We start from the raw sequence: 13,178 nt of genomic DNA, 5'->3' as shown, positions 1-13,178 counted from the left end.
GTCTTTGTTACTTTGTTGCTGGCGAGAAAACAAGAACACAGTCTAGTCCCGTCGTTGCTGTACACTAGAGTAGTGTCAGGCCCTTGAGGCCATGGAGAGCTTGAGATCTGGCACCAGGAATTTTTGTGCGAAGGCGTGGAAACTCTGTGCTAAGCCACTGAAGGTCAAGAGGAATAGGGAACTCAAGCCTCCAGAAACGGTTGAATCACCAGGAATGTAAGGAACCCAGCCCGTGATTAGGGAAAATTTACTCCCATAGGGGTACTCACTAAGTCTGGATGGGGCCAGTGTTGGGTGATTGCTGGAGCGCTTTGGTGGATGGACACAAGCCAATGCGGTGGTGAGCACCGGGAGTGCAAGAAAAGATAGGGAGCCCCCAGGAGCCAAAACCCCATGCAAGGGGCATTAGCTACCCTTGGGAGCATTCCCCAATTTCATCCCGCTTCTGACACCAGAGGAAAGGGGGGCACTCTACCGCCAAAGATCTCACAGACCACCCAGGCTTGTACGAAAGGTTTTTATTGGCGAGGGAGGGATGCTGCAGAGCAGCATCAAGGAGGAGAGAAAAGGAGAGAGAGAGGGGGGAGAAAAGAGAGAGAGGAAAGGGGGGCAGTGATGGGGGAGAGAGAGAGGAGAGACCAAGAGAGAGAGAGAGGAAAGAGAGGAGGGGAGAGGGAGAGCACATGTGCGAGAGAAAGCTATATAGGTTCCATTAGGGGAAGTCTTAGGATGGTGATGGGAGGGTAGAATAGCCAATAAGGAGTTACTGTCCTGACCAGAAGAGGCATTAGGGGCAGGCCATAGTTAATCTTGGTCTGTAGAAAGTAGGAGAGGCTTTTCTGGGGGAGGGGCAATTAGCTAACATCCTTACCCTCTTTCCCCTTCTTGCATTTAATTGTGTTTTTCTGTCCTGTGGACTGGTAGTTGTTTATCCTCTGGTTGCAAATTAATATTGACTTAAAATAAATCATCTCAGGATGAAAAGCAGGCAATCTCAAAGTCTCCTATTTGAAGAAGTTTTAACCTTGCACCACCCAATCCAGGCTGCCTATAAAAGACAGAGTGAGCATTTTACGATTCACATATGATTGTGTCACTTTATACCTTGAAACTCTTTCATGGTTCCATTGTCCTCAGGATGAAGCATAGGTGTTGTCTTCTCTTAGGATCATTGCAGGAAATGGGAGAGTCAAATGGAAAGAGCAACCTTTCTTGTAAAATTAAGAGCCTTGCACTTATAGGGTAAGTCCAGTGATCTGAGAGGCTGAGGTGGGTCGATCACCTAAGCTCAGGAGTTCCAGACCATGCTGAGCAAGAGCAAGACCCTAGCTTGGTATTGTGGTGAGAGCCCATAGCCCCAGCTAGTTGGGAGAATGAGGCAAACTCTTGAGCCCAACAGTTTGAGGTTGTTGTGAGCCATGATGCCATGGTCCTCCCTGGGCAGCAGAGTGACACTCTATCACAAAAAAAAAAAAAAAACAACAAACAAAAAACCCCTTGTACTTTACCTACATTTTTTCCCACTACTTTCATGTTTATTTACACTTCATTTGCACTTCACTCTTTAAGCCAGTAATTCCAGTAGTAATGTTTTCCTTTTATGTTATCATACTCAGAACCTCTTTTTTTTTTTTTTGAGACAGAGCCTCAAGCTGTTACCCTGGATAGAGTGCTGTAGCATCACAGCTCACAGCAACCTCCCACTCTTGGGCTTAAGTGATTCTCTTGTCTCAGCCTTCCAAGTAGCTGAGACGATAGGCACCTGCCTTAATGCCCAGCTATTTTTTGGTTTTAGTTGTCATTGTTATTTGGCAGACCCAGGCTGGATTCGAAACCACCAGCTCTGGTATATGTGTCTGGCACTTTAGCCACTTGAGTTACAGGCGCTGAGCTAAGCCTCATTGATTTTTACATAAAATAAAACTTGGAGTGGGAGACATCCATGTTCCTGTTAAGAAACTGTCTAAGAGGGGCGGCACCTGTGGCTCAGTGAGTAGGGCGCTGGCCCCATATGCTGAGGGTGGCGGGTTCAGACCCAGCCCCGGCCAAACGGCAACAAAAAAATAGCCGGGCGTTATGGCGGGCGCCTGTAGTCCCGGCTGCTTGGGAGGCTGAGGCAAGAGAATCGCGTAAGCCCAAGAGTTAGAGGTTGCTGTGAGCTGTGTGATGCCACGGCACTCTACCGAGGGCGGTACAGTGAGACTCTGTCTCTACAAGAAAAAAAAAAAAAAAGAAACTGTCTAAGAATAACATTACCTATTTTCTAAAATCTCCACTGCAAAAGAAGTCATTCATTTATTCAGGATGAACATAGGACATCTGACAATTAAGTTTACTAATTTGCAACCATGAACTTATGTTGGCAACACCAGGCAAACAACTAAGCAATAATGTAGTACTTTTTCTAGGATGAGTTCAAGAACTTAATTATCAGACCTTGTATTAAATTACTTGTAAAACGGGCAGTGCCTGTGGCTCAGTCGGTAAGGCGCCGGCCCCATATACCGAGGGTGGCGGGTTCAAACCCGGCCCCGGCCAAACTGCAACCAAAAAATAGCCGGGCGTTGTGGCGGGTGCCTGTAGTCCCAGCTACTCGGGAGGCTGAGGCAAGAGAATCGCTTAAGCCCAGGAGTTGGAGGTTGCTGTGAGCTGTGTGAGGCCACGGCACTCTACCGAGGGCCATAAAATGAGACTCTGTCTCTACAAAAAAAAAAAAAAAAAAATTACTTGTAAAAAATAAAGGGTAAAATTGGCCTTCTGAGATAAGACCCTCTGTGTGTATGCAAATGTCAGTTTGCTTTGACATTTTCTTTGCTCTGTAATATTCTTCAGGGGGTTCAGAAGAGACATGTACAGAGACTAATTTATTTATGCCACTATTAAAAATGCCATATTTATTTGCTTATGTATCTACACATACATAATGAGCTCCTTGAAGGCTGAAACTTAGTTCTGAGCATCTTCTTCTTCTAATTTTTTTTTTCCCACACAGCTTGTTAATATGGGGGAGAGGGATCTCACTCAGTGCAGCGGTGACCTCGGTTTGGGGCTGTGCATATATAGTACAAGTGCTTGGCATCTGCAGCCTGGGCACTGTGTAATTGGAAGAACACCACACTTCTGGCATGTGATCCTCCATATGTGGCAACATGGGGTCCTGGGACACGTCAGGGTCTGGGTCAGTTCGTCCACTTGGTGTGTGATTTTGTTGATGTAAATGCAGCTGTTGTCGGCTTCCTGCTGGTAATCACAATTCCAGCCCACGTAGAACAGAATGCAGTTCTTTTGTCCTCCGTGGGATACAGCGTATTGCTACATTCCTGGCAGAATCCAATACCATGAAGCCTGGCTGCTAGGTCCAGTCTGGTTCCCAGGATACACACAGCTGGCTGAGCCTTCTGCACTTGCTCTGCCTTACTACTGCCTAAGCATCTTCTTACATGCTATTAAATGAAAATACTTGACAAACCATGTGTTTTTAAAAAAATGTTTCATGCATATTCAAACTTCATCAGAAATCTCTTTCTCCAAACCATTATCCTTAACTTTTCCTTTCTTCTGTCTCTAACCAGCTTAGATTCCCACAGTATGTTATTTCAGTCATTGTTTTGTTCATTTCCTAAACTCATCTGTCTGTTCTATGTGCTCAAACTGAAATAATATTCCTGGAATCTTGATGAAGATAGCTCTGTATCTTGGAGAGGCTGTCAAAAATGGCATACTACTGTTAACGAATGAGACAGTATGCCTACTATACTTGCCTTGTTTCAGCTTCTCAAATACCCCAACTTTCTCCTTCTCTTTACTATTCTTTCCTTGTCAACTTCTGTTTGGGTTTCAATTAAAATTCCTTCCTCATATATTCTGTCTTTAATCCCGAACACTAGATTAGTATTTCTTGTGTACATTCTCATGGCATAATGTAGCTTTTGTTTTAGGACTTACCACAACTTCAATAAGATGATAGTTCTGTACTTAATTTTTTAATATTTAATCCCTCCGTTATGTCTTTGAGGATCATGTTGGTTTGTCATTGTATTCTCCTCATTTGTAGAGTTTCTAGCATGTAATAGGCTCTCAATAAATATTTGCCGAATAGTGGGTTGAAATAAATTAATTTTAATTAACAAATAAAATCACTATCTTGCATGGTGCACATACGCCTGGATTTGTAACTCAACCTAATCAGAAAGAAAATTCTGAAGCATCACAGAAAAAGAATGTTCTCCATAGTAAGGTAAAAAGTGTTACCAAACAACTTACTCCTTGGACCTTGCCTTTGAGCATTTCCAAGTAATTAGTATTTTTTCACAGATGTGGAAATTAATTTGCAGAACAGTTAACTATTTTGTTACAGCACAAAAAAGGGATAAGGTGAACCAAGAGTAAATTTCATATTTTTGGCCACTAGATTTGAAAGAAGACTTCCTGTTTTAACTGTTACCACAGTTGGATATTTATGATTTTCAAGACTACGTGAAATTTGTATTAGAGATTTATCCTACACAGATTGTTGTCAGACTCTGCTATAAATAATAGAATCAAAATAAAGTTAATGATGATTCACCATTAGAGAAAGAATTGTCAAACAAGGGCTCAGCCCTTGTAGCTAAGTGGCTAGGGTGCCAGCCACGTACACTGGAGCTGGTGGATTCAAACCTGCCCCAGGTGACAATTATAACCAAAAAATAGCCGGGCGTTGTGGCGGGCACCTGTAGTCCCAGCTACTTGGGAGGCTGAGGTAAGAGAATCGCTTAAGCCCAAGAGAATGAGGTTGCTGTGAGCTGTCATGCCAGGGTGACATAGTGAGACTTTACCGAGGGTGACATAGTGAGACCCTGTCTCAGAAAAAAAAAAAAGAAGAAGAAGAATTGCTAAGCAAGAACAGCCATTGAGGAAAGCATTGGAAAAGGCAGGCCACTTCATACCTGAGGAGATGGCAGCCACAATAAGAAATGTGTCAAAGGTTTTGTTATCTAAGTTTAGAGGGGGATTCATTTCAATTCAATAGGCATTTATTGATTATTCACCATGTAGTAATCTTGGCTAAGGATTCAGAAGATAAATTAGCACCTTTGCATGAAGTTTTAGGAGTTCTAGACTGAGTCTGTGAGCATAATATGTCTAACTCTTACAGAGTTTCTTTATCAAGTTGTTAAATAAAGGATAAAGACCTTGTTGAGATTATGCTACCACTGGGGCTCTGAACATGAGAACCCAAAGTCCGGAGTCTTGGCATGCTGAGTATTTTAAACTGAAAGAAGTTGGAAGGTCCTGGGAAACAAGAATTTCTCTCATATCTTTTTCCACCCTCTTCTCTGCTTCTCCCATTTTTCCTCCAAAAAGCAGGTCATAGAAACTAGAACTTCTCTCCCTCAAGTCAAGGAATACAACCTGGAAAGTTCACTATCTTATCTTCCTGAAAATAGGCCATAGATCCCATTTTGTCCCAAAATGGTTCTCCCTCATAACCAGATGGGGATTGTACTGTGCTGCACGGACAGACCAGGAAGAACCTGAACAAACAGGTCTTGCTAAATTCCCTCAGTCTATTCCCATTAGGTCAGACCCTTTTTGTCCAATCACAATTCTACACAGCTGTCCATTATGCATTGAACCTGAGCATAAAGTGACAGTTTTCCCTAGGTTTTTGGGTCTTCATTTGTGAAGTCTCCTGTGTTATGTAAAACTTCAATTAAATAAATGTGTTAGGGTTTTCTTTTTTTAATCTGTCTTTTATTATACGGATGTTCATCATGGTCCTTGGAATGAAAGAGAGAAGTGTATTACACTTTTTCACCCTTATACCACGTTCCTAATTCTAAGGTCCCCAAGCCACCATCCATATGAACAGAGTATAGGTTCCTAAAATGGGAAAGTGTTAATTTGTTTAATTCTTGCTCACATGCTAGGTGAACTTAGAGCCTTGAGATCTGAGACCCATAGGTCCTATAGGTCTCCCTGGCTCAGGGGCCCTCTGATCTAACTTGCCTCTAATTCTCTGGAGAACACAAGGGAGGTACATTTGCACTCTGCTTCTCCAGGCACTATGTTTGTTCTTCCATATCATGAGCATGACTTTACACCTATCTCTTTTTCCCTGTGTCTTTCCTTCCTGGCCTTGAGAATGCTTCTCCTATTCTTTGGTGTGTACATTGTGTTTCTAAACTCTCTGGTCCTTACCCTGCTTTTGCAAAAACAGTTCCAGGACCAAGACCTCAAGGTATAAACTAATAGAAGCAGTGAAGAATTGTTAGGGAGTAAAACTTGGGTAGGGAGCGGGTTTTATGAGAAATAGATCTGGTGAAAAGGTAGACTCCAGGAGCTAGGAAAGTCCAAGATTAGCACTTTGATTACAGTTCCAGGGCTTACATTCATGGTAAGAGAGTAGCATAAAAGAGGCATGTATATTAGAAGCTTACTTCTGAATCCCTTCCTCTGCTCTCCCCAGAATACTACTAGGTTCTTCTGTCAAAAGCAAGGACTATAAGAACGTAAGAAAAATTAAAGACAATAAGTCGTCATGATGAATTAGGACTGGCCACCTCAGACTGTAGGCAGTCCTTTAGAGGTTGAAGTCTGATAGACTACCACAGAGACTTTTAGGTTATCTTATATGCACAGGCACAGGTATGTATTTGTGGGTACATTTGAAGGAGAGTATCCTCTTGTTTTTGTGGTATGCTGAAGGCAAGCATTAAGTTATCTACCTCTCCTATACACGATTGAGGGGCACACATACATAACAGAGTAAAATATTTGCTTTTTTGAAGGGGTCTCACTAAAGTTTTCTGCTACTCATGGGCCAACCATGGACACTCATAATTTTAAAAGGGCAGAGGAAGCATCTTCACATGGACACACTGAACATAAAAAAGGACAAACCATAAGTAATTATGTATCATGATTAAGATATTACTAAAAGCCCTGTCCTATGTTTAGCTTAGTGATGGGAGATATTGAACATATAGAGATATGAGTCATTATACTATTCCGAGCCTTAAGAGGAAAGGAAAAATATGCTTAATAAATAAGATAGAAATAAAGTGTCTTCTAAAGACAGAATCCTGTTCAGGATTTTGTGGTCAAAGGAACAGTGATCAAAAACTGAGATGCTACTAATAGATTAAAAAGAATATATACTTCATGATATCTGGGAAGACTCAATAAAGAATGGACATGTAAAGCCACAGAACTTTTTATTGTATTTAGAACATTGAAGTTGGGTAGGAACAGGGGTCATCAATTTCCCACATCTAACTTTGACTTTTCTTCCAACCATCTTTCAGTGGGGTTTAGTGGCTATGGATTCTTTTGGTGGGGGCCTTCACTAGTTCAGGAATATTTAAATGTGAGAAGTGAGTTTTCATGCTCTTCCAGATCTTCTATTTGTCAGAGTTGAAGTATAGGAAACTGTTTCATGCTATTGTGGTAGGCTGCCACAATAATGTCTGTTCTCTTTAAAGTTTACATGTTATTAAATAACAAGGTTAAGGAAAACAAAGTTAAAATACTGTGGTAAGCCCCATGAATCAATAATGTAGAGTGCCACATGAGCACAGTACCCAGGAACATAATATTAATTTGGATATTGGTCAGGAAAGCTTGCTGGGGATAGTAGATGAGGGAGTTAGGGGAAGAAAGAAAATGGACTAAACTAAAAAATATTCAGGATCAAATAAAGGTGGAGGAAAATTTCAGACAATAATACTCTTTTTTTTTATTGTTGGGGATTCATTGAGGGTACAATAAGCCAGGTAACACTGATTGCAATTGTTAGGTAAAGTCCCTCTTGCAATCATGTCTTGCCCCCATAAAGTGTGACACACACCAAGGCCCCACCCCCCTCCCTCCATCCCTTTTTCTGCTTCCCCCATAACCTTAATTGTCATTAATTGTCCTCATATCAAGATTGAGTACATAGGATTCATGCTTCTCCATTCTTGTGATGCTTTACTAAGAATAATGTCTTCCACTTCCATCCAGGTTAATACGAAGGATGTAAAGTCTCCATTTTTTTTAATGGCTGAATAGTATTCCATGGTATACATATACCACGGCTTGTTAATCCATTCCTGGGTTGGTGGGCATTCAGGCTGTTTCCACATTTTGGCAATTGTAAATTGAGCTGCAATAAACAGTCTAGTACAAGTGTCCTTATGATAAAAGGATTTTTTTCCTTCTGGGTAGATGCCCAGTAATGGGATTGCGGGATCAAATGGAAGGTCTAGCTTGAGTGCTTTGAGGTTTCTCCATACTTCCTTCCAAAAAGGTTGTACTAGTTTGCAGTCCCACCAACAGAGTAAAAGTGTTCCTTTCTCTCCACATCCATGCCAGCATCTGCAGTTTTGAGATTTTGTGATATGGGCCATTCTCACTGGGGTTAGATGATATCTCAGGGTTGTTTTGATTTGCATTTCTCTAATATATAGAGATGATGAACATTTTTTCATGTGTTTGTTAGCCATTCGTCTGCCATCTTTAGAGGAGGTTCTATTCATGTCTCTTGCCCATTGATATATGGGATTGTTGGCTTTTTTCATGTGGATTAATTTGAGTTCTCTATAGATCATAGTTATCAAGCTTTTGTCTGATTGAAAATATGCAAATATCCTTTCCCATTGTGTAGGTTGTCTCTTTGCTTTGGTTGTTGTCTCCTTAGCTGTACAGAAGCTTTTCAGTTTAATGAAGTCCCATTTGTTTATTTTTCTTGTTGTTGCAATTGCATGGCAGTCTTCTTCATGAAGTCTTTCCCCAGGCCAATATCTTCCAGTGTTTTTCCTATGCTTTCTTGGAGGATTTTTATTGTTTCATGCCTTAAATTTAAGTCCTTTATCCATCTTGAGTCAATTTTTGTGAGTGGGGAAAGGTGTGGGTGCAGTTTCAGTCTTTTACATGTAGACATCCAGTTCTCCCAACACCATTTATTGAATAGGGACTTTTTCCCCTAACATATGTTCTTGTTTGGTTTATTGAAGATTAGGTGGTTGTAAGATGTTAGTTTCATTTCTTGGTTTTCAATTTGATTCCAAGTGTCTGTCTTTGTTTTTGTGCCAGTACCATGCTGTCTTGACCACTATGGCTTTGTAGTACAGACTAAGATCTGGTATGCTGCTGCCCCCAGCTTTATTTTTATTACTAAGAAGTGCCTTAGCTATACAGGGTTTTTTCCGGTTCCATACAAAATGCAGAATCATTTTTTCCAATTCTTGAAAGTACGATGTTGGTATTTTGATAGGAATGGCATTGAATAGGTAGATTGCTTTGGGAAGTATAGACGTTTTAACAATGTTGATTCTTCCCATCCATGAGCATGGTATGTTCTTCCATTTGTTAATATCCTCTGCTATTTCCTTTCTGAGGATTTCATAGTTTTCTTTATAGAGGTCCTTCACCTCTTTCGTTAGGTATATTCCTAGGTATTTCATTTTCTGTGAAACTATGGTGAAGGGAGTTGTGTCCTTAATTAGCTTCTCATCTTGACTGTTATTGGTGTACACAAAGGCTACTGACTTGTGGACATTGATTTTATATCCTGAAACATTACTGTATTTTTTGATGACTTCTAGGAGTCTTGTGGTTGAGTCTTTGGGGTTCTCTAAGTATAAGATCATGTCGTCAGCAAAGAGGGAGAGTTTGACCTCCTCTGCTCCCATTTGGATTCCCTTTATTTCCTTTTCTTGCCTAATAGTATTGGCTAGAACTTCCAGCACTACGTTGAATAGTAAAGGTGACAGAGGACAACCTTGTCTGGTTCCAGTTCTAAGAGGAAAAGCTTTCAGTTTTACTCCATTCAGTAAAATATTGGCTGTGGGTTTGTCATAGATAGCTTCAATCAGTTTAAAAATGTGCCACCTATGCCTATACTCTTCAGTGTTCTAATTAGAAAAGGATGCTGGATTTTATCAAATGCTTTTTCTGCATCTATTGAGAGGATCATGTGATCTTTATTTTTGCCTCTGTTAATATGGTGGATAATGTTTATGGACTTGCGTATGTTAAAGCAGCCTTGTATCCCTAGGATGAAGCCTACTTGATCATCATGGATGACTTTTTTGATGATAAGTTGTAATCTATTGGCTAGGATTTTGTTGAGAATTTTTGCATCTATATTCATGAGTGAGATTGGTCTGAAATTCTTTTTGTTTGGGTCTTTTCCTGGTTTTGGTATCAGGGTGATGTTTGCTTCATAGAATGTGTTGGGGAAGATTCCTTCTTCCTCAATTTTTTGGAATAATTTCTGCCGTACAGGAATAAGCTCTTCCTAGAAGGTTTGATAGAATTCTGGAGTGAAGCAATCTGGACCAGGGCATTTTTTGGTTGGAAGATTTTTTATTGTTTCTTTGATCTCAGTGCTTGAAATTGGTCCGTTCAGGAGCTCTATTTCTTCCCGCTGAGTCTAGGGAGAGGGTGTGATTCCAAATATTGATCCATTTCCTTCACATGGTCAAATTTCTGGGCATAGAGTTTCTGGTAGTATTCAGAGATGATCTCTTGTAGCTCTGTGGGATCAGTTGTTATTTCCCCTTCATCATTTCTGATTGAGGTTACTAGAGATTTTACTTTTCTATTCCTCGTTAGTCTGGCCAATGGTTTATGTGTTTTATTTATTTTTTCAAAAAACCAACTCCTTGTTTCATTATTTCTGAATGATTCTTTTGTTTTCAATTACATTGATCTCTGATTTGATTTTGGATATTTCTTTTCTTCTACTGAGTTTAGGCTTAGATTGTTCTTCTTTTTCCAATTCCGTAAGATCTCTTGTTAGATGGTTGATGCGCTCTCTTTCTGTTTTTTGAATGTAGTCATCTAAAGTGATAAATTTTCCTCTGAAAACTGCTTTTGCAGTATCCCACAGGTTTTGGTAGCTTGTGTCTTCATTGTTGTTATGCTCAAGGAAGTTAATGATTTCCTGTTTTATTTCTTCCTGCACCCATCTGTTATTCAACAGAAGATTGTTTAATTTCCATGCCTTTGGGTGCGGTCGAGCGTTTTTGCTAGAGTTGAGTTCCACCTTAGTGCCTTATGGTCTGAGAAGATACAAGGTAAAATTTCAATTCCTTTGGTTCTGTTGATATTTGTTTTGTGTTCCAGGATATGATCAATTTTGGAGAATGTTCCATGGGGTGATGAGAAGAATGTATATTCTTTATCTTTGGGGTGGAGTGTTCTATATGCGTCTATCAAGCACAGTTGTTCTAGGGTCTCATTTAAATCTCTTATATCCTTGTTTAATTTCTGTTTAGAGGATCTGTCCAGCTCTGTAAGAGGAGTGTTAAGGTCCCCTGTTCTTATGGTATTATCAGATATCATATTGCTCAGACTGAGTAAGGTCTGTTTCAAGAATCTGGGAGCATTTAAATTGGGTGCATAGATATTTAGAATTGAAATGTCTTCTTGTTGTATTTTTCCCTTGACCAATATAAAGTGACCATCTTTGTCTTTTTTGACTTTAGTTGCTTTAAATCCACATGTATCTGAAAATAAGATTGCAACTCCTCTTTTCTTCTGAATTCCATTTGCCTGAAAAATTGTCTTCCAACCCTTGACTCAGAGCTTGAATTTGTCTTTTGAAGCCAGGTGTGTTTCTTGCAGACAGCAAATGGATGGCTTATGTTTTTTAATCCAGCCAGCCAGTCTACGTCTCTTCAGTGGGGAATTCAAGCCATTAACATTTATTGAGATAATTGATAAGTGTGGTAGTATTCTATTCGTCTTATTTTGTGAGAGTCCATTGTTTAGTTTTATCTTTTGCATCAGTGTGGAGGTTAGGTTCTGTCCTTTAATTTCTGAGTTCTTACTTTGCTGCTGATCCATTGTGGTGGTCAGGGTGCAGAACAGGTTGAAGTATTTCCTGTAGAGCTGGTCTTGTTGTGGCGAATTTCCTCAATGTTTGTATATCCGTAAATGATTTTATTTCTCCGTCAATTTTGAAGCTTAGCTTATCAGGGTACAGAATTCTGGGCTGGAAATTGTTCTGTTTAAGTAGATTAAAGGTAGATGACCATTGTCTTCTGCTTGGAATGTTTCATTAGAGAAGTCTGCGGTCACTCTGATGGATTTGCCCCTGTAGGTCAACTGGCGCTTACTCCTGGCAGCTTGCAGAATCTTTTCTTTTGTCTTGACTTTGGACAGGTTCATCACAATGTGTCTTGGAGAAGCTCGGTTAGAGTTGAGGCGACCTGGGGTCCGATAGACCTCTGAAAGCAGTGTGTCAGAATCTTTGGTGATATTTGGGAAATTTTCTTTTATAATATTCTCTAGTATGGCTTCCGTTCCTCTGGGTATTCTTCTTCCCCTTCTGGAATTCCTATAACTCATACATTGGAACGCTTCATAAAGTCCCATAATTCTGACAGTGAACGTTCTGCTTTCTCTCTCTTCTTTTCTGCCTCTTTTACTATCTGAGTTATCTCAAGAACTTTGTCTTCTATCTCTGAAATTCTTTCTTCTGCGTGGTCTATCCTTTTGCTGATACTTTCCATTGCAACTTTAAGTTCCCTAATTGACTGTTACAGTTTCTTCAGCTCTGCTATAACCTTTTTATATTCTTCATATCATTCATCTCTTATTTGATTCTGTTTTTGGATTTTCTTTTGGTTATTTTCCACTTTATTAGCAGTTTCCTTCATTGTTTCCACCATTTCTTTCATTGTTTTCAACATGTGTATTCTAAATTGCCTTTCTGTTATTCCTAACATTTCTTTATAGGTGGAGTCATCTGCAGTAGCTAGCTCATGGTCCCTTGGCGGGGTTGTTCTGGAGTGGTTCTTCATGTTGCCTGGAGTTTTCTGCTGATTCTTCCTCATGAGTGATTTCTTTTATCTGTTTCCTTGCCCTAGTTTTCCTTTCACTTCCTCTTGCTCTTTAAGTTTTCATTCCTGTGGACTAAGGGTTACAGGACCAGAAGTGTGACAAGGATGAAGAGCAAAAAAGGAATGAAAGAAAGGAGGACCGGGTGATAAGAAAAAAAAAGAAAAATAGAGATAGGAGAGTGGGTGGGTAAAAGGAATATTGACAAAAAGAAGAGAGGCACAGAAAGAGGGAGGCAGAGCAATATAGGTGTATAGTAGGGTACTTTGACACAACCTTAAAAAAAACCCCACCTTCTGGGGGTGCCCAGTTGGGTGGTTCCCTTGAGGTCAGCAGGTCTTGGCTAACGTGATCAGACACAGTAC

This window comes from Nycticebus coucang, chromosome 14 (assembly GCF_027406575.1).
Source record: "Nycticebus coucang isolate mNycCou1 chromosome 14, mNycCou1.pri, whole genome shotgun sequence".
NCBI classification, from domain to species: Eukaryota; Metazoa; Chordata; class Mammalia; order Primates; family Lorisidae; genus Nycticebus; species Nycticebus coucang.
Note: the sequence above shows the minus strand (reverse complement) of the source record.